At 38.1% G+C, this 23906-nt stretch overlaps 1 pseudogene; it reads left to right on the forward strand.

The window, feature by feature from the left end:
* The first annotated feature begins 1916 nt into the window (after window positions 1–1916).
* Window positions 1917–23419, forward strand: LOC143618873 (UDP-glycosyltransferase 73C4-like; annotated as a pseudogene).
* The last annotated feature ends 487 nt before the right edge of the window (window positions 23420–23906 follow it).

Genomic DNA, 23906 nt, shown 5'->3' on the forward strand with positions numbered 1-23906 from the left:
TGACGATGAGGTGAATGGTGATTATTGCATTGAGATAATTGTATTGTTTTATAAATAAGATCGTCTTATATTCGAGCGAAGGAATATTGAAATCCGTGTTAAATATCGTGCCAACTAGTAATCGTTTTTTTAATGTTCAGATATTATTATTATTATTATATAAAAAAAAAATTCAAGTATGTCTTTTTTGTTTTCTTATTTCAAGCATCGATCTTTTATTCCTACGTGCCTGTAATTTTTATTTTATTAAAAAGTTCTGATATTTTGTTGTGTGGTTTTAAAATTTAAGTTGTTATGTTTATTGAATAATAACATATTTAAGTTATAAATGAAAACTTTATTAAGTAATAATTGCATTTAGTTAAAACTAATACAGTTGATTTAAAAGTATAGTTTTAATTAATTCAAAAGGAGTTTTAGGTTGTGTTTGTTTTTGCTTATAAGGTCTTCAAGGAGCCTATGTCTGCGGGCGCGTAGACATAAGCTCTTGAAGACTGTTTGTTTTTTTTTAAAAAAAATATCTGAAAACTGCTTATTTGGTCTTAAAAAATAAGTTTTTTTCAACATCTTCACACTTCTTAATATCATATCAAGTACCAACACCCAATGTACAACACCACCGCCACCCATCGTCCGCCACCACTATCCACCGTCCACCGCCACCACCACCACCTTCCGCCGCCACCACCCACCACCAACGTCCACCGCCACCACCCACCGTCCGCCGCTACCGCCACCGTCAACCACTCACTGCCACCACCGTTAACCACCCACCACCACCACCGTCTATCACCACCACCACCCCCGTCGGCCACAACCACCACCATCCACCGCCACCCATCGTCCGTCGCCACCACCATCCACCGCCACCCATCGTCCGTCGCCACCACCACCCGCCACCACCATCCACCACCACCCGCCACCGCCACCACCCACCGTCTGCCGCCACACCATCCACCACCACCATCCACCACCACCACCCACCGTTCGCCGCCACCACCATCCACCACCACCCGCCACAACCATTCACCACCACTACCGTTCATCACCACCACCGTTCATCACCACCACCACCCATTGTCAGCCACCATCACGATCCACCACCCACCACCACAACCGTCCATCACCACCACCCACCGTTCACCACCTACCACAATTGTCTACCACCACCCACTTACATAGTTCGTACACCACTATCAATTATTTTAGCATTCTACAAACGTTAAATGACTTTTATCTACTGTAATATATATGATAGGTAACTACTTTTCAGCTTATGCAGACGACATCCAGTTATAAAACAAACAGTATTATATTTTCAGATTGCAGACCTTCAGACCAAATCTTCAGTTACAGACATTAAATCAGATGAAATCAGATTGGAGACAATTTTTGTCTTCAAAAACAAACAGCACCTAAGTTAACTCATTTTTTGTCTACAAGGTGTCTAGGTGGCATATTAACTAAACAATTAGTTAAAACCACTAAATATAGTCTTAGAAATAGATCAGGTATATATGGTTATTAGGAGTAAATTAGGATCAAGAGTCGTCCTATGAAAAAGAGAGAAAATGGTAATAGTAAAAATAATAAGCCAGATAAACTCCATAAACTTCTTGATATTCCAATCCACATATATATCTCTCGATTGTAATTGGATTTTTTCAAGAATAAAAAATCCACATCCGTAAAGCATTAAATTCTAATTCCTCAAAACGCAGAATAATTGAATATACAAGTCCTGATAGTGTGGACAACACCCAACTCTTTCTCAAATAAGCCCTTAGATCATCACTAACCAAACATCCCAGATATCGTTTTGTCTTCCTCAAACCTGCAAACATAAGACATTAAGATAAGATTGCATCAGCTTAATTATACACCTACCGGCCAGGGTTGCTATTATGTCACCACAAATGGCTTCCGGTCTTATCATACCCTTAATGTGCCCAAGTCACCTCATTCCAATGGTGGACATGTCCAACTCATGGCACAACGCGCCGCCAAAGTCACCATCGTCATCACCAATGGAACGCGCAGTTCTCCAACGAGCCATAGCTTCCTGCCTTCCTATCAAAATCCTCCAGCTCAAGTTCCCAGCTTTTGAATACTGATTACCGAATGGATGTGAATATGTAGACGATCTACCCACGTTCAATCTTTGTAAAAACTTTGTTGATGCATGTGCAACACTTAAGAAACCACTAGAAGATATGTTTAATATGTTTCAACCTATACCAAATTGCATCATTTTTATAAGAATTTACATTGGACATCAGAAGTGGCTAGAAAGTTCCAAATTCCATGGATTATTTTTGATGGGATTAGTTGTTTTACTAAGTTAGTCAAACACAATCTATGTGTTTCCAAGATTCATGAAAAGTTAGCTGATTTGGACCCGTTTATCTTTTCTGGATTACCGGATAAGATATCAATGACAAAATATCAACTTCCTGGATTATTTAATTGGGGAAATCGTGAAAAAGGAAAGGAAATGAAAGCGGTACACGAACGTATTAGAGCAGCCGTTGGTCGGTCGGTTTGTATATGTAAGTCCCGAATCTGGATCACTACAATTATGATATCAATAAACCAAGTGTTGATGCGGAATTCCAATACTCGGTGACTTAAGAACACAAACAAACACAAACAAGTAAGTCCGGGATTGCTTCAAAACACACGTATTTCTATTATACGTCGGGTGCTTAAGCACGATGATTACAACCTCGTCCTCGTCTAGTAAACACGTAGACGGCCAAAGCTAACAAGTGAATGAACGAACAACCCTAATCTCTATACAAGGTATTCTATATATAGAGAACCAAAACACATAAGCCCAATAAACAACCAAAAGCCCACCGAGATCCCTTAGGATCTTGGTTTACATACGCAGCCCAATACTCACACATAGACTGTGACAATCGTCAATTTCAGGTTAACTCCGTTAACTCCGTTAACTCAACTCCGTCAATTCAAACTTAAGATCATTGAATCTGTAACGCACACCTCATTACATTTAAACTAGGGTTTAAATGACGCTTGACACTTACTACATGTGTAGTCTTTCGGGAATTGCACCGAAATGCAAACGAGTTGACGCAAACAATTGGTGAATAAACGAAAAACGTCAAAACAATAATTATGTGATAATTATGTGTTAGACATATGTGTTACTTGATTATATTATGTATGATACTAAACAAGAAACAAGAGCTAGTTAAAATAAGCTAGAAAAGTGCAAATTAGAAGTTGAGGGACCTAGATGTAACATGTTATTATAAATAATAATATAAACCTAAACCCTAACACTCTCTCTCCCTCCCTCTAGACCGATCGGCCCCCCTCCCCCCTTGTTCTTGGCTGCCGTCAATCACACACACACATATACACAAGATCTTTCAAGTTTAATCGAAGATTAAGGTGCTAGGAAGGTATAAACAACTATCCTATGTATTTTACATGCTTAATTTTGAGTTTGAATGGGTTAATTATAAACCCTAAAATCTGGAAATTTCATATATTGTGTTCATATGATCTTTGTTTGATTTGATGATGTATTGATGATGATTTGATAACTAGAATTGATATTGTTACATGTTAATTGTTGTGTCTTGATTTTGAGATCAAATAAAACCCTAACCATGTATGTATGGTGTAATTGATGTACATGGATAGTGATTATAGTGTCTAGAGTGTTATATGAACGGATTATAGTCTATAGATGGTTAATATGTTGAGTTTTGTTGCAAACAGTTTCTGGACAGATTGTGTTGTTGATGTTCAATTGACTGTATCGGGGTGTAAATGTGAAAATTGGTTGAGATTATTGATACTACAGTAAACTAGGTTGAGTCTAGTTTCTAAAGAATATAAATTTGCAATTTTTGGACGTGTAAAAGTTAACCTTTATGATTTTACAAAAACGTTGTGCAAAGCTGAGTTGTTAGACCTGCTGTTAGGTTGTTTTGTAAATGTTATATCTCATGAACTACGAGACCAATTGGGTTGGTTCCACTTCTGAAAGTTGACTTATTGAGTTAGGAACCTAACCCAAGTGGTCTTGCATTTGTTGGATTTTTCATTTAACGGGAATTTCAAATAACATTCTGTTGCGCATGAATTTGACTGTTATGAGCTTGCTGTAGTGTTTTTATCATTATGAGAAATCTATGTGGAATAAAAATAAAATAAAATATGTTCTGGAAACCTAACACATGCATGCTTTAGTGATGATTTTTGTTAAATTAATTGAGATGCTATGATCTGTTGAATAGTACAATCTTTCAAGCAGAATTTCTGTCTCGATGAAACTAGCTGCTGAATTTTGTGAAAATGCATGAAACATGATAATTGCTAGTTAATTGTTATGTTTTGACCAATTTGCCCCTGCGGGGAATACTTGCTAAATAGTTGTCGTGTTTTGACCAAATTGCCCTTGCGGGGAATAATTTCTAGTTAATTGTTATGTGTGACCAAATTGCCCTTACGGGGAGTAATTGCTAGTTATGTACATTATTAATACATGACACGTAAATAATTGCTCACACACGTATCGTATCACAAATGTACTCGTTAAGTCACACACGATTCACAAACAAACACGAAACGTATCTTGTGATTAGGAATTATGTGCCGGGTCTAGAGACTCGATATTAGTTCCGATACTTAGAAAATCTCCTTGTTGTTTTAGAACGCTAGAGAGAGTTTTCTGTGACGCGCATCACTTGGTGATTTATTTTGGGAATTCTTCGCAAATAGTGAGTTTCACTTACCCCTTTAAACTATTTTAAACGCTTTTCACTTGGGGGAGATAACATACTCCGATAAACGCATTTAAGATTTTGTTAGTAAATTATATATCACTTGTAAAGGCTAAGTGGCAAACGAAACATTTGAAGTCCTACACATCGAACCGGTTAATATTTGGAATAGCGAGTCACTGTTGAGTAGTACTAATGGGTTTGACAAACCCCACCCAACTCTAAACTCGACTGGAGGTCGAGCGGGTGTAATTTTGGCTAACACGTACCATGGTCTGGATGACCTGGTGACAAGGCACTTGATAAACAGTCAGCTTCGGTGTCGAACACTTAGTAATACTTGTTGTATAGGCTAGCTACCTATCGATATATAATTGATTTAACACTATCTGGTAACGCAAAACGCTGAACGCAAACGCTAAACGCTTTATTTTATTTAAACTTGTGAACTCACCAACCTTGTGTTGACACTTTTAGTATGTTATTCTCAGGTAGCCGAGATCATGCATGGTTTTTGAACATTCTGATATGCAAACATGTTTTAACTATTATTACTTGGGTTTTTAAGTCGTCCTGCGTGACGCAACTTTTGTCTTTTGGTTTTTACGCTTCCGCACTTAATTTCATTTAAACATTTTTATGGTTTGATTATAACTGATGATTCCGATCCTGTTAGTTCACACCCTTTGACGGTAAAACTCCGTTAGTGGAATTTGAAGATGTGACATAGACTAAGTACAAACCACACAAATCTAGGCCCAACAATCTCCCCCTTGGTTTGTAGCTTGGTTTTCAATCATGCTCCATGTAATCAATGTCAGCATCTTTCAACGCACCAGCCCAAAACTTGCACCTGATAATAGAAGCTACCATACTCGTGTATTCTTTGGCGGCCGTCTCAAAAATCGAATCAGCTACTATCTGGAACATGCTGAGAGTCTTGATATCCTTCTCCCCAAACTTTAGCAAATCCCTTGGATCAACAAATCGGTATTGCCCATTGCCCTTCTACAATTTGACAACAACGGAGGCAGTTACGCTGTCAAACATCCAGAATCTCATGTTGTCCAATGTGCCATCTGGAATCGCATCAGGTACATGAATGTGAGTGGCTTTATTTGTAGTGGGCCACATAACATTAACCATCGTCTTTCCTGTCCTTAGATCCACAACCCCCTTAGCTTTATTCAAAAATGACTCAGCAGTTGGCATTGTTGGAAAGCCTCGATCAACTTGACTTCTCAAAAATTTCCAGAAGTCTCTACCACGTTTGTCGTTTGTTAGGTTGGTGAATGGAGAATTAATCAAGTCACTGAGATCCACTTTAGTCCAAGAACCAAAATCTTTCATCTTCTCGTAATACTCAGTGGTTCTTGACTTCCTCTTTACCCACCACATACTCTACTCAGTGTTTCCGATTTATCTATGTTCTCACATGCACGGAAACCAGAACCATCACCTTGATTAATTTGAGAAGTTTGAAAAGCCACATCATCACTTCCTTTAAACTCATCCCCCAAACTTTTGAAAGAGTTTGATGCGAGTGTGCGTGTGGTATAAAATATAGAAGGATGGAATGATTTGCTTTTGCACAAGATCGTGTTTTAAATTTATAAAAGTGATTTCTTCAAAGACTAAACACACACAAAATAGGCAAGTGTATCTATCGTATATGTAGAATAGTATTGGTAAGAACCAAGTATCGATCTGTGGACACAAATGTTTCTAATAATAAATCGTTGTTTTACTTTAATCGGAGGTTTTAATCATTTTGGTGTTAATTTTCGAACTTTTTTATAAAATGTAAATACTTATATATAATATATAGGTGACCAAGACAAGAAATTCTAAACGAGTTGTTCAATTATGCGAAGGTTACCATCTAAGATCAAGAATCCACTCCATTTTAACATTGATAATTAATATTTGGACATGTGATAAACTTGCCATAGCAATATATGATAGATAGCTCCTTAAACCTTACTTGAGCATCTTTGGCACTAAGGAGATAGCATGCGCATTTTAAAGTCCACCATTTCCTAATGTCATACCATCTCAATGATGTCAATTTAAGTTGGCAAGTAGTTTCGTAAAGTAGAAAGATTAGGATTGACTTCGATTTCTCAAATACCAATTCTAACAAATTCGGGTGGTTGTAGTTCATCACACAACCTCCCCTTGGTTGATTTATGTAGGTTATAATTACACATTCCGTTAACATATGATTTCTTTAACTAATTTGATATCCTAAGCAAAGCCATTTTTGGATTACCAAGGTTTAGAAAAATACATCATAACTTATATCTCATCATTTCTAAGTACAATATAAGGATCCATGTTTCGATAATGTATCAAAGTATTTCTATCTTTCAAGAACATGAATCGATCATGAACGATTGCCAATAGAATTGACAACCACCAACTTTGAATTACTGATTTAAGATGGTGAAACATTTCTCATCAAAAGATAATTGTAATATAACCATGTACTTTACTAGACTACATCACATGTCTTGATTAATTATCAAGTAAAACAGAGCTTCTTCATAGATTTCAGATGGTAAAAGGAGTTTTAACTCATAATGATCATGATGATAAACATTAAGATGATTGATGATAACAAATACATGATTAAATTTGAAACAATCTAACCAATTATAGATGAATCTTCCTTCTTAATGACGGTAATGATGGTTGATGGTAATGACCTCCAAGCCTTCAAACTCTTCACTAAACCTTCTATGTGAGTGTTAGCGTGTGTTTTTATAAGAGAGAATCGGATAGAAATCTTTTCAAGGCACACCAAATGAGTGCAACATGAGCCACTATTTATAGGCAATCTGGATAGTGAGGCACGGCCCCGTGCATTTTTATGACATGTGCCAGATTTGTTTTGTCTTTTCTGTGAGGTGGTAACGGCCCCGTGGTTGGTAGGCACAACCCCGTGGTTTTTAGTGACATGTGCTCAATTCTTCTTTGTCTTTTCTGTGTTATCTTCCACGGCCCCGTGCTTGATGAGCACGACCCCGTGCTTTTGCTTCTAGATTTTGTCTTTTCTTGTGTTAGAAGCATGGGGGCGTGTTTCTTGATGCATGGGGGCGTGTTTCTTTGTTTTCTTGTGTTTTCTTCTGTTTTTCTTCGTCTTTTTACTTGTTTCTTCGTTTGGGGCTTGGCTTTACCTGAAATTATGTTTTATTATGATAAGTAGCTTTTTATGCTATGTTATTTGATAGAAATTGCAGTTTTTAGAGATTATTTGATGCCAAAAAGATGTATATTTCTATGTACATCAGAGTTTTTATTGGAGGTCAAGATACACAGCTGTTAATCCTCCCATGTTGGACTGCAACTCTTTAATCGTGGAGTCTTTATCTGAGTTGCTTGCTTCCAATTCTTGAATACGGACATCTTTGACTACTGAATCTTGCTCGAGCTCAAAAAATCGACGTTGTAGTGTGTGAATGTCAACATGAGCATCCTTAAGAACCACTCCCTTACCTTTGTTATGAAAATAAGTTTCTTGCATCGCAAGAATATGATCAATATTTATTGACGTACCAGAACTTGACTGACCCTTATCAGCTGGGCCAGATGAGCCTGAGGGAGCATTAGTGAAAGGTATATCTGTCTCATCGGTGTGTGGAATATCTGACTAAAAATCAAAATCACTGTCAAAGTCATCAAACACCTGATCTTGAATCAGTGGCTCTGCAGTGGATGCACTCGGTTCAGCTTGAGTTTCTGGAGCATTTGACTTAGGTTGGTGAGTCTTTTGTTGTTGGCTAGTGGTTGCAGTTGTTGTTGGTGTTGTGGTTGTTGTTTCAGTTTCACTGACCAACCCGCCAGATCTCGGATCTTTCTTTCTTCATTTACGAGAGATGAGATCGGCGGTTGGCTCTTCAATCCAATCTTCTTCAATGTTTTTAGCAACTGTCTGAGGAGGCTTCAGAGCAGTTGACTGAAGTTTTTCTTTGAACCTTTCAAAATCTTCTAAATGTTGTGCACTCGGAGCGGTTTCCAAGTCACGATGCTCTGTCTCTTCATCTTCATCATCATAAATCTCAAAGGCTGCAGCACGCGGTTGAGCTGGTGCCACATGCTCATCAGCAACCTGAGATATAACTGGCTCAGTTTCTGTTTCAGCAAATTGTCCAAATTTCACCAGAGCATTGAGGCCCTGATACACGATCTTGGATTCTTTCCTGGATTGTTTCATTAACCCAAAAGTGTTGGGTCCCATCGACTTCATATCCAAAGAATCAATAGATCTGACGAGGTCGGTGTAATGAGAATCGAAGATCATCTGCAGAAATCTTGGATACATAAGGAACATCTCTTTCTTCTTCCCTTTCAGATTGCTCATCATTTCATTGAAAACAAACTTGGAATAATTGTAATTCCAATTCATGATCAGAGAAACGATAGTAGACATCTGAGTATGACTAATCTCGTCTGATCCTCCCTTTCTCCCCGACACAAAAGTAAAGAACGTGTGTATTAAGAATCTCCAGTACGGGTGAAATAATTTCTTGATTGCCGGAGGATAAGTACCCTCGTAACCCATTCTGGTGAGGATCTCAGTAACAGCTGCAGTAGAGTAAACTGTCGGGTAATCAGGTTGATCACCAACAGCAGCACCTCCCTTATAATGGCCTCTGTAATGACGATCGGCTTCATCTGCACCTTTGAATCTATTGACATGACTCCACCTAGCCCTCGTGGATTGATTGAGGCATGGTTCCAAAAGTCAGTAATCATTTTCTTGCATATGACAGGATTTTCTCGTAATTCGTGAGAAATCCTGTAAGTGTTGAGGCCAACAATCATGGACTTGAATTCCTTGTGGGCCAGTGGTGGATCAAATAAGTGTCTGACAATGTTATGAGTGTCCACAAACTTTAACGGGGTCTGATAAGCCATTACTGTAGCAAACGAATCAAGTTAGTAAATGTAAACTCATTAGTTGAATTGGGCTATAAGATTAATGATTTGGCCCAATAGTTCATTGGTTGGCCCACAAAATCAAAGTAACAATATTTCAGATAAATTAAGAGGCTGTCAGTAGGATTCATGTTCAGCGTTATTATGACATAAAGAGCCAGGTTGATAACAGGTATAGCATACTTAGCATGATTTTTATTGCATCAGTGATATGAATTAGGTTCAGTTTGGCATAAAGCTTAGATGGACATCACTCATGGGCCTGTGATGTCTCCTATCTCTTCTCAAAGCATATTTGGCTTTCCCCAGATCACCCCAATTTGACTCCATCCCCCTAGTGCTTGATCAAAAGATTTTATATAAACGCACAAGAGTTTAAGCTTTAAGGTTGAACGTTGGACTTACAAGCCAGTGGACTGACAAGCCTTTCATTCGAGACATGACAAGACTTACTTATGTGCCCCCATCTCTGTAGTTCTAGTTTGACCCTCTAAGCTTTTAGAAAAAAATAGACTTTAATAGAATAAAATAAACTCTTTTGTATTTTTTTTAGTAGTAATTTAATAACACAATATTTTTGGTGATCAAGACACTAACGGGCTCGTGTATGACTGGGTAATTGCTTTTCTTCCTATCATTCGGAGAGATGTATATGGAGACATGCACATTTTTTCAAAATGACTCTCCACAGTAAGTCTAGAATATTTAGTTTATATCACTTCAACTTTTACGCATCATGGAAAGCTACCATACAAATCAATGACTGTTCTAGAGGCTTTTAAGCTTAATAACTTCACCCGTTAGGCACACAAAAACAACTGACCTATCATTTTCCAAAGGTTGGATCAATTTTCATTTTGAAAAATTTTGAAGCTTCTAGAAAGTTGTTAACTGAATAGTAATATCATTTCCCAAGGAGTTATGAAGACACACGTGTTATGAGTTCCGTCACCCTGGTTACTTTAAGCTTTCAGGTAAATGGTTATCCTGTGTGACCACAAGTGGTTAACCGCACCAACCATGGATGAAGATACATGTCCTTCCAGCTTAGAGTTACCGACATAATTTTAAGTGAAAGAATACAAAACACAAAACACATCATAATCGCCCCGAATGCTTTCAGCCTTTAGGTAAATGGCTATCTTGTGAATCTACGAGTAGAGCACTGGACCAACCATATACAAGTATATGCCCTTCAAGCTTGAATAACCGACATAATTTTAAGCGAAAATGAATGTTGAAAAACACACATTTTTTTTATAATAAAAGCAACGCACACCCACTATTTTAGACTTTTTGATTTTTCTCCCCCTAAATTTGTGCAAAACTAACAAATATGTACAAATTTACACTCAAAAATACTCAATCCTCGAACCGAAGCATTTTAAGAAAACTCACAAGCACATTAAATTTTGCTGTTCCGACCGGTTTTGTAAATAAGTCCACCACTTGTTATCGGTGTGGACTTGCTCAAGGTGAATTAATTTCCGGTCGTAACAGTCACGAATAAAATAAATTTTGATATTGATGTGCTTGGTTTTAGAATGTTGGACTGGATTTTTAACTATTGCAATGACATCATCATTATCACAGAAAATAGGAGTATCAAGAAATTCCAAACTGTAGTCCAGCAGTTGGTTTTGCATCCAGATAACCTGAGAGAAGCAAGCTGATGCGGCTACATATTCCGCTTCTGCGGTCGAGGTGGACACTATTTGTTATTTCTTACACTGCCTTGAAATGAGACGATCTCCTAAGAATTGACATCCGGCACTCGTGGATTTCGTGTCAATGTCATCTCCACCATAATTGCTATCAGCAAAAGCATAAAGATCAAATTCTGATTATTTGGGATACCAAAGATCTAACTTTGGTTGTCCCATCAGATATCTAAAAATACGTTTAAAAGCAATTAAATGAGAGAGTTTAGGATTATCCTGGAAACGAGCACATTGGTAGACTGCAAACATGATGTCAGGACGACTGGCTGTGAGGTACATCAGAGACCCGATCATCGACCTATAATACGTTTGATCTACGGGACTCCCCTCTGGATCTGATGACAGAAGAGGTCTTTCCGCCATAGGATTGCTAGCACTCTTGGAATCTTGAAACTCAAACTTTGCAAGCATATCCTCAACATACTTCTCTTGGTGCAATAAAATACCTGCCGAACTTTGGCGAACCTACAACCCCAGAAATGTTGTCATTTCACCCAACGAACTCATCTCGAATCTCTTCTTCATTACTTCTTCAAACTCTGAATACAAATCAGCACTAGTGGATCCGAAAATAATATCATCTACATAGATCTGGACGAGAATTAAATCCTTTCCGACAGTTTTTCGGAACAAGGTTTGATCTATGGTTCCTCGCTTGTATCCGTGATCTAGTGGATGTGCTGTCAATGTAGCATCCCATGCCCGAGGGGCCTGATGAAGCCCGTATAACGCCTTGTCTAACATGTATACATGATCTGGTTTTTTGAATCAATAAAACCCGATGGCTATTCCACATAGATCTCTTCCTTAACTTCACCATACAGAAATGCAGTTTTAACGTCCATCTGATACACTGTGAAGCCCATGAATGAAGCGTATGCTAGAAAGATTCTGATGGCCTCAAGTCTAGCCACAGGAGCATAAACCTCAGTGTAGTCCAACCCTTCAACCTGACGAAACCCACGAACTACCAACCGTGCCTTGTTTCAAACAATAACCCCTGTGTCATCTCGTTTTTTTCGAAACACCCATCGCGTATCAAGTGCTTTCTTTCCTTCTGGTAACTCAACCAGTCTCTAAACCTTCAACTTATCAAACTGATTCAACTATTCATGCATGGAGTCAACCCAACTAGGCTCTTGAAGTGCCATTTATACTGTTTTTGGCTCAATTTGGGAAATGAAGCAAGAAAACAAACAGCTGTTGATGTGCCCTGTCTAACTTATGGTGGGCACACCCGTTTCGAGAGGACCAATGACATTCTCAATTGGATGATTTTTCTAAATTCTTGAGGGAATTGGTTGGTCGGGAACATCACTTGTAGAACTCAAGTTTGACATATTCACATCAATGTCAGCAAGGGGATTTTTCTAACCGGAGGTCGCTATACTATGTGAGTACGAAGTGCTGGTGACATATTCATTTGGAATAAACTCGGGAAACAGTGTGCTTCCGAAGATCTGTCGAATGGAACTCTCCCCTCAGATGTTGCGGTGTCCTCAGACGAACTTTGCGAATATTCAGGTGTTGAAACTTCGTTCGGTGGAATGATGGATGCGGGTGGGTGCATCGTCATTAAATGGATTTGTTATATCATCATCCAGAAATGGAGAGATGTGAGACACAGCAGGTGAGTCAGTCCTCTCAGCATCAAGCGTAACCCCTCTTGAGGGTTCAGTATTGGCGACTGGAAACACATTGAACGGTTTGAAAAATTCATTGTAATCGAACAACCAGTCTGGACCAACACGAGCATCTGTCTCGTTTTCTTCCAACCAACGAACTTCATAAGACTCTAGAATCTGTTTGGTTGACTTATTGTAGACCCTATCCGCGGTATTGCCAGCATAACCAACAAAATAGCATTCATCAGCATTTGCCCCAAACTTTGGAGTGGACTCGAGATTCAGTAGAGTGCATGGGCAACCAAATGCTCTGAAATGTGCAACAGTAGGCTTATGACCATAGACGATCTCATATAGGGTCTTATCTTGGATTTTTTAATTATCACCCGATTCTGAACATAACAAGCCGTATTGATGGCCTCTGCCCAGAAGAAAAGTGCCAGTTTAGAATCACATAACATAGTTCTTTCCTCCTCGATAAGAGTTCTGTTTCATCTTTCAGCTACACCATTTTGTTGTGGTGTACCTGCGGCGCTGTACTAACGTAGCACCCCCCCTTCCGAACAGAAATGATTCAGTGATGCATTCTTGAATTCTGTTTCATTATCACTACGAATACCTTTCAGCTTCAAATTTAGTTGGTTCTCCATAAGCACAACAAACTTCTTGATTAGATCTGCAGTTTCACTCTTATTTGACAGGAAAAACACCCAAGTAAAACGTGAGTAGTCATCAGTAATAACAAGACAATAAGAGCTGCGAGAGAGACTCAAAACATGAACTGGACCAAAAAGATCCATATGAAGCAATTGAAAAATGGATGAAATAGTATTAATCAATTTTGGCTTATGAGATTTTCGATGATGTTTACCCAGAGCACAAGCCACACATTTTTCAATAATAACAAAATCTTGGTAGTATATGCTCTAGATAAATTGCGGTCTTATATTTGGGGCAGTAAATTTATGATTTATTCTGACCACTCTGCTATCAGGTACCCCATGGATAAGAAGGACGCGAAACTGCGACTGATCAGATAGGTTTTGTTGCTTCAGGAGTTTGATCTAGAGACCCGGGACAAGAAAGGTAGTGAAAATGTTGTTGCAGATCACTTGTCCCAAATCATGGTGGAAGATGGAGACTTGGATTGGCCCATTAAGGAGTCTTTTCCCGACGAACAGATTTTGGCGGTTTCCCAAAATCCTTGGTTTGCACATATTGTTAATACTAAAGTTTCAGGTGACAAACCGGAGCATTGGCCAGAAGAAGCATTTGATGTCACAAGCTAAACAGTACATTTGGGATAACCCGGATTTATTTAAAATTGATGCTGATAAGATTATTAGACGATGCATACCCGAAGAGGATGTTCGATCTGTGTTGGAACATGCACATTCGTCAGCATGTGGGGGTCACTTTAGTGACCAGAAAACCGTGAGAAATGTTTTGACGAGTGGCTTTTATTGGCCATCATTGTTTAGGGATTCTCACGAGTTCACGGCACACTGTTTAAAGTGTCAATAACTCAGGGGCATTTCTAATAGGGATGAGATGCCCTTGAACCCGATCCTCGTTGTTGATATTTTTTATCTTTAGGGTATTGATTTCATGTGCCCAATCCCGAACGCTTACAATAATTATACATCCTAGTGCCCATTGACTATGTGTCTAAATGGGTTGAGGCGATAGCCACTAGGACGAACGCTCACCTTGTCGTTTGAAACTTTGTTCAAACTAATATTTTCTCGAGATTTGGAATCCCCCGGACCATCATTTGTGATGGGGGATATCATTTCAAAACTTTTAAATTCGGTAAGTTGCTTAAACGATACGAGGTTGATCATAGAATTGCAACTCCTTACCATCCACAAATGTGTGGACAAGTTGAAGTATCTAATCGACAAATTAAACAAATTAAAATAAAACAGTTCGGACGGGACCGTAAGGATTGGGAAACTAAGTTCACCGATGCTTTGTGGGCCTACCGGACAGCTTAGAAAACGCCGAATGGTACTACTCCTTATAGACTTGTGTGTGGAAAGGATTGCCTTGAATCGGTTGAGATTGCACAACGAGCTTATTGGGGTACTAAACAAGTTAATACAAGTTATGATGATGCAAGTAAAGACAGAAAGTTGGCTTTGTGTGAGATTGAGTTAAGAGACGAGGCATACGAGTGTGCATCAGCATACAAGGCGAAGATGAAGAAGGTACACGATGCAAAGATCCGGTTGAAGAATTTTGAAGTTGGTCAAAAGGTTTGGCTTTACAACACAAGGATGAAGCTCTTCCCGGGTAAGTTAAAAAACAAGTGGACGGGCCCGTATTTGATTGTTCGAGTTGGGAATCACGGGCAATACGAGATAGAAGATTTTGATGACCACGTGAGGCATGTGGTAAATGGCTATATATTGACGCCAAACTTAGAGATGGAAGACATTCACAATATCGACAGAGAATCGGTGAGTTTCATTGTGACCTCACCGGTTTATGAAGATAATTGAGCATTCGGGGCATCGTCGAGCAGTAGACATGTAATTCAACGCTTACCAGGTGGCAACCCGGGGTTTGTAAGGGTGTTCCCAATTTGTTTTCATTTTATTGAGTCGTATATCGATTATTGTCCGGATTTTTATGCAGCAAATACCAAGTGTGAGGAAGCTATGTGGTGATGTACATTTCATAAGAGTTCGGTAAGAGCTTGTTCAATTTCACGTCTTTCTAGGAACGTAATGTATATTTTGAGTTCGGAAGTGTGTTTAGGATGATGTCTGATGTCGAAAAGTGGTCGGGTCAGAAATTATTTGGAACCGTTTCGACGTAACTTTTTTGTCATTTTTTACCCATCGCGTACCGCAATGGCTTATGACGTCAGTGTGATACGCGATGACACCATCTATATCCCATCGCATATCACGATGGGATCAAACCCTAATTAATCTAAAATTGGATCGCGATACGCGACCCTGTTCATTATACCCATCGCGTTACGCGATGGGTCAAAAAGGTCTGAAATATTTTATTATATTACATTACCACCACCGCCTAACCCACTTGTATTATTATCATTTTAAATCATCATCATCATCTTCAATCATCATCATCCTTCCACCTTCATCACCGTAGCCATCGTCCACACCACCACAATCATCATCCACTTCCAGCCACCATTACACTTTCCGCTACCACTGCTATCCACCACCATCCATCATTATCAACAATCATCACCGGTCGCTGCCGGCAGTCACACTTCTGTCATCATCCTACTCCGCCATCACACCACCATCACTTGTCACCACTGACCACCGTCATCATCGTACACCGTCATCACGCACCATCACCACCGTTATCATCACAACCATCTCTTGTCACCACCAATTACCGCCGTCCTTCACCGCCGTCACCGACATCAGTCACCGCCACTATCCATCGTCGTCATTGATTATTTGTAATTGTGTTAGACCCGACATTGATGTTAGTCTAATTAGTCATTGAACCAGTTTAAGTTTATCGGGTAATCGTGTGATATTTTAGGGTTTAACGGTTGGGATGGTATGAGCTTTATGTTTCTGGTTAGGCTCGGGTTTATTTTAGTATGGTCGGTTGAGCTGTAAACTTGATTAAAATAGTAGTTATTGAAGTTGCTTGCCGGGTTTGTGTGGATTTGGGGGTGTAAATTGTTAGTTGTATTGTTAGATTTTATATAGCAGTGTGTAGGTGTGAATATTGTCCGTGTTAACTCGGTTATGCTAAACGAATGATGTGATGGGTCGGGTTTGAAGTTCAACACCTAAATCATTATTTTATTATTATTTTAATGATAGTGAATTTTTCAGAATTAAACTAGTAATACTGAACCTGCTTCCATAATATTTTATTAATATATGGAAAATGTGAACCCGATTTGTTACATTATATTCTACACCGATATATGTTTTGTTGGATGGCACGTTTTTCAAGGCAGTCAGCCGACGTGTTTTTGTGTATTTTATTGAGTTAGACTGTTTATATGTTTGTTTTTGTGTAATGTTGATATATCGAGTCATTAATGTGTGTTTAATAGTTCACTCGTATAGTCGGGGATGACTTTGTTAGTTTGTGATTTAAACGAATATCGATTGGCTCGCCCGTACTCAATCTCCATTCGGGTGGGACAATCTGGTTTTATGAATATGTGTCCAGGATATCCCCGAATTTTTCGTCTATGTTGAATTTTTATATTATTATTTTTTATTATTATATTACGTGGAACCATCGCGACCGAAATGCTATACGGTCGTTGCCACATTGTAATGTCGACATATATAATTAACAGTTTTATTTTGCAAATATGTCTAACCAAAGAGGTACACGCGCCGCTAGGCGAAAGAGGTCGAGGACCAAACCAGCAGGATCAGGAAACCGTGGCCCGTTGACTGCTCCTCGGGGTGCACCGGATGCCCTGAATTTTATGGAGAAGCCGCCGCGTGAGATTTGTGATGATGCCCCGGGGTAATGATTACTCCCGACGCAGTTAGAGATGATATCGTTGGGGATGGTCAGAAGACTTAGCACATGGTGCTTAGGTTTGGTTTATTATCGGAGGAGCAAACTGTGTTTATGAGGATATGAGGGATGCAGTTGCTGAGACGTAGGAGCGTCGATTGGGGGTTACTGAGTACGTTGCTAATTGAGGCTTGGTTGCGAGAGATGCCGACTGATCGGTGGATCCAATTTATTGCGTGTGACTCAATTCCTTATCTCGACCTCACACATGAGTTTTATTCTACTTTCGACATACGACCACCGATTTTGTTGAGCTACATGCCGTTTCTTTCTCTTTGGGACGACACACGTACGAGATGTCGGTTCCCAACATTGTTGTGGCCACTAGATTTTACACGCATGAGGAGGTTCAGAGTCTGGCCTTTATTCAGAGCCTCCGGGGATACACTTTACGTGCTCAGCAGGATATGGAGCACTGGTTGACTAAGGCCCAGTTGTGGCAGTTTGGGCACAAATCGTAGACGGGAACCACTCCAGCACGGTGGTGGAGTCATCCATTCGGGACCCGTTGATCGCTAATTACACTGGATCGTTGTCTGCACTATCGGTGGCAGTTAATCTGGCCAAGAGAAGTGCAGCAACTTTGATCTGCTTTATTTACTATCCATCATTGGCCGCTAAGACGCCAATATCGCGATGCTGCTGCTCACGTCATTCACTCAAGGTCGCAGCTTACATGGTTCTTCCGCTCGCTTATTTTCGTGGCCATATATTACGCGGAATGTTGAGCGATTGTGAGCATTGAGAGATATCCGATCGAGTACTTCCCCGCGACCGAGACATATACACTGGAGGATGCTCGTCGACTGGGCTTTACGAGTTACACGATCCATCGGCGTTAGTATAGGTCCGACGGGGCCCATGGGCTCCACCACCTCCAGGGACAACTGCAGATGTCTCAATGCAGATGGGGATTCCCACTAACATCAATATGCGTTAAGCTAGCCGCCACCGCAGCCATAAACGTCGGTCACATTAGACATGGTTTATCAGCATCATCTCACCATCATCGCCGGACAGGAGGAGACACGGGCCACTTGGCCCTCCACGACGATTATTTTCGTATCTTTTCTTGGTCATTTGCTGGTAACACTCCCTCATACACTGATATTGCATGCTGCACAGGCAAGTGGAGGTTCCGAGCAGCCTGTTGTTGCTGGAGCTAGAGATGCGGAGCAGGTTGCTGATTAACTAGTTGTGGGTGTTGATGCTCAGATGGAGCAGTATTTGGATTTCTAGCTGACTGCCGGTTACATTTTGGTTTATTTTATCCTTTATTTTGTTTTTCTTGATCATGGTTTGTATCTATATTATATTATATTATATTAGGAAAATATGTATGGGTAACTTGTTGGATAATATATATATATATATATATATATATATATATATATATATATATAGGATTAGGATCATGTAAGAACTATTATGAAATTAAGAACTTTGAGAACTATTTTGGACCACATTAAAAATTCTTTTTATAAAAAATAAATAAAAAATTATAAAACGAAAAAAAAATACGAAAATAAAAAAACTAAAAAAACCAGAATTTTTTTTATTTTTCATCCCCGTTCATAAAAAATTAAAAAAAATATCGGTTTAGCAAAATTATACATATATGTATAATACGTATTTTTTAATTTTATTCAAGTTATTCTTTATACATATATGTACAATAAAGATAATGATAAATGATAATGTACATATCTGTACATTATGTAAATCGTTATTAAATAAAAATATATACATGTGTATAATTAGGGTGTTGTTTTATGAAACCAGGATGAAAAATAAAATTTTTTTATTTTTTTTTTGCTTTTTAAAAGGTTTTATTTTTTTTTGCTTTATAACTTTTAAAAGAGTTTTTTTTATGTTGCTTAGAATGGTTCTCAAAGTTCTCAATTTCCAAAATGTTCTCTTAGGATACTCACCATATATATATATATATACATATATATATATATATACATACATATATATATATATATATATATATATATATATATATATATCTTTTGTTATGTTTGTTGTGCTTGATTGATTATATATTTTGTTGTTTTTGGAACTTTGTGGGTGTTGTTCACTATAAACCCTCATGAGACCTCACTCGTCCACCCGGGGCGTTTAAAGGGCTTGTTGCATACGCTAAATGCAATCTTGATTCCAACGAAAGTGAGTTAAGTCTTTTAACATTTTTAAATCATTAACAAATTTTATTATGAAACTAATTAATTCAGCTCGGTAATTGTTTTGATAAAATTAACAGAAAAATCATTTTGCATAACTCTTAAAGACCTATGTATTACACTTGTGAGAAGCTTGCTTCTACATTTCTCGAGATTTTGCAGATTCGGTTGTTCAGTTGGTATTTGGATGAGACAAGTGTTTATGAGAGTTTACGAGCCACATTTAGTATTGCATTGTCATTCATATCAGGTGATTTCAGTTTCATAATCTATTTTGTTATGTTAGTTGAGTGTTAAGAGTGTAATTATATTTGTTTAGTAGAGCCATTACATTGGAGCCCCGAGTTTTTAAATTGTTAAACAGTCAATTTCAACCCCGTCCCTCAAATGTTCATTAATTGTTTAAATATTTTAACATTGAGGACAATGTAAACCTCAAGTGTGGGGATGGAGGAAAATTGAACTTTGTAGCCCGATAGTACCTCGAAGAGTGTTTGAAAACCAAATTTGTTGATTGTTAATTATTTTCATTAATGCCAAGTTATAAGTTTCTGGTCATGGTTGGTTTTTCAACTTCTCGATAGTTTTCCTAACAATTTTTTTCAAAAAGAGAAGTTGAAAATGGGGTCGTTTAGGCAGGGATAACGAGCCAAGGGGACAGGTATGCATGTTTCATATCGGCAGCCCATATTTCCAGACATATTCTGAGATAGCCCCTATATTTAATACACATATTATATAATAAATATAAAACATGTCTTATCATTTATTGAGGGTAACTGGTATGCTTCACATAATTAGAAGTTGCTTGTCATATGCTTATCGAGATCTTAATACCACCATCTGTATGGAGATTAGGACTTTAGAAAACCCATACATTTCCCACTAAATAAAATTCCTTACCCGACATTATCCCCCTAGGAGCCCGTCTGGACCAAATTCCTTTCCACATGCTAAACCGAACATTACACACCATTTTAGCCTTGGCCTTTATTTTATTTTAACCATGTGTGATGAAATCCAGTTCGTTATCGAGTTGTATATAGTCAGAAGAGTTGTAAATATTTGATTGTCAGAGTTGTATATATAAGTTTTAGTGTATTGTTTATCAGTCTAAAAAAATCAGCAAAAAGCCAAAAAAGAGAAGTTATCAGTTTTATTTCAGTTATTGTAAATAGTAGTTTGTTTGTATTTGATTGTCTATTTGAGTATTTGTAAAAGTTTCATCCACCTTAGTCACTAAATATTCCTAATCCGCACCCAAATCTAAGCCTCGGCAAAACTCATAGTCCGAGTCTTTAGCAACCGGTGGGTAATGGGTGGAGATATAACTGACCTGCAAGCATATTAAGTTGTGACTCATATTAATTAGGTATTTGAGGGCAGACATATATACTATCACATCTTTTGCTAGTCCATATATTAACCCGAGAGGAGTGTTGATAGTGTGAGGGGTATGAAAATGTATACCTTAACCAGAAACAAAGTACACTTGTCTGCGCGGATCTATTGTTTTATTGTATCATTAACTATATTTGTGGGCTATCAATCTAGAAAGTGTCAGTCTGGGAAACCGGGTATGACCTTAAACCTTACTAGTATTAACTGTGATAATTGGCATACCTATGATAGGGGTCGATGTTTACTTTAGAGTTTTGCTTGTGAGGAAGCAAAAGATAAATATGGGATGTGATGGTTGGTCAGTTTATATACATATTAGTTCGCTTATGTTCTAGTTTGAGTTGTTTATTTTACGGACTTTGGTACTTCATACGCTTGTGTTATGTTATATTTTAGGTCAGAGGTACTTAAAGCAAATATTTTGGACCTGCACGAGCACAGAATGAAGACCCGAGATGTACAACACGTAAAACGATGCATGAAACAAAGTATGTCGGTGAAGAGACCCATCGCGATATGCGGTGGGAGAGGATGAAGACCCATCAAATACCGCGATGGGATTAAAATAAGTATTTCATTTACTTTGGTCCTTCGTGATATGCGATGGACCTGTACGCGATGGGTGGCGAAGATGGGAAAGTTAGGGTTTTAATTATAATATCTTTATGATGACCCTATCATGAAAAAAAACACTTTCCAGATAAAAAGAGGAGTATTTCCATCATACATCAGAATTGAAGATCTTGTGATGTCGAGACGCGACTAGTCTTCTAGAATCATACCCGAGATGTAAAGTTGGTATTACTTCAGTTTTCTCATGGGTTAAAGAACCACTTTAATGTATTTATCTTTGATTAATCTATGGTATTGATGTCTAGTATTGTTGTGCGTTCATTCAGTTTAGGTTTATGTCTATCTTAACGATTACTTTGTCATTTGGTATGATATATAATTTCTTTATAGGGTTTTTTCACTAGTATGAATATGATGAAGCATATAGTTTCCCTTAGTTGGGTTACACTGGCAGGAATTATTTGATAACCAGTGCCATGTGTTAACGATTGTTGATGCCTAAGGTTTGTCTAGTTATTCAGTGTGTGTTGGTCTTTGATAAATAATCTGTTAAATTAACATAGGATTGCTATTATGTGCTTACTTGAACCCCGTGTTTGACTTGTTTCTATTAATTGCTTGAAAGATTGTTAATTGTTTGCTTAAATATTGAAACCAAACTTATTTACTTGTGTGATTAGAACTACAATTCGTTACTTCATAACTGTTTAAATATGTTGCACGTTACATTAACCACATACTCCTCTTGGTTCGACACCCTGCTTACCCTAGCTTGATTAGGTGTTTAAGACCTTGATTTTGACTAGATAGCGACGGTTTAACGTTAGCAGCGGAGTTAGAAGCATATGGGATGCTTATAGATAGTTTTGATGTGATGGAAACAAGGTATATCGATGAGTTTAAGAAGCTAAAAGAATGTAGAGTTTGGCGTGTTATACCATTTTCGAATTTGAACAAGAATTATTTGGATAGAGCGTAACGTGGAAGCAATTATTCAATTAGAAATTATGAATACATGAAATGGCTAGATTCAAAGCATAAGAGGAGTGTAATTTACGCGTGTTTAGGAAGCCTCACACGACTAACATCACTACATTTTATCGAACTCACTTTAGGGTTAGAAGATTCACGACTTCCTTTTATTTTGGTAGTGAAAGGTGGAAGTAGAACAGAAGAGATAGAGTAATGGTTAGATGAAACCGGGTTTGAATTACGAGTAAAGGGTAGAGATGTTTTGAATTGAGGGTGGGCATCATAAGTTCTGACTCTATCCCACCGAGCGGTGGGTGTGTTCTTGACGCATTGTGGTTGGAACTCGACTATTGAAGGTGTTTGTGTTGCTATCCTGATGATTACATGGCTTCAGTTTGGTGAGCAATTTTTGAATGAAAGATTGGTTGTACAAGTGTTCGGTACTGGTGTGGGAGTTGGGGCTCAAAGAGTGATTCAACTAGAGGACCAAGCCAGCGGCACAATGCTAGGATCTGTGCAAAGCTGTAAAGATTGTTATGAATGAAGGAAAAGAAGGTGAAGAAAGAAGAGAAAAGGCTAAATGTTTGAAACAAGTGGCTGAAAAAGCTATAGAAGAAGGGGGTTCATCTCATTTCAATTTCAACTTGTTTATTGAGGATATCAGGCTACACTCTAATAAGGGTCTTGTAGGCTAACTAAGTTGGAGCAGCTGTTTGCGATTTAAGAAGATTACTATGATGATACTTGATTGATTGCTAATGTTGTAAAAGTTCTTCAAATTCATATACATTCAACAAAGATGATAATGATCCTCTATGGTATTTGAACTGTGTATCATGGGTTGGGGTGTTATCTTTCTCATAGGTCTTGAATCTAAATCCTAGCTTGACTTTTGATAATCTTGCGAAACGATGCAGTTAGTTTCGTTATAAAAAGAGAGATCTTTGTGTAATTATCCACCGGCGTGAGAATTAATATTGATTTTACAGAATGAAAGTGAGAGTAAAGTGTACGACAATATAGAAATTTTGGGTACCTTTCATGCTATTATCTTGATATATTTATATTAGTTAGTGAGAAGAGAAAGAAGAAACCTAAATTGGTTAATTTTTTCTAAAAACGATTCGTATTTGTTAAATTTATTTTTTTACATACAGCTGTCTATATAAAAAAAAATTTTTG

Source organism: Bidens hawaiensis, unplaced genomic scaffold (genome assembly GCF_021521415.1).
Source record: "Bidens hawaiensis isolate Kalapana, Puna unplaced genomic scaffold, B.hawaiensis_p1.1 tig00002343_1, whole genome shotgun sequence".
Lineage (NCBI taxonomy): Eukaryota > Viridiplantae > Streptophyta > Magnoliopsida > Asterales > Asteraceae > Bidens > Bidens hawaiensis.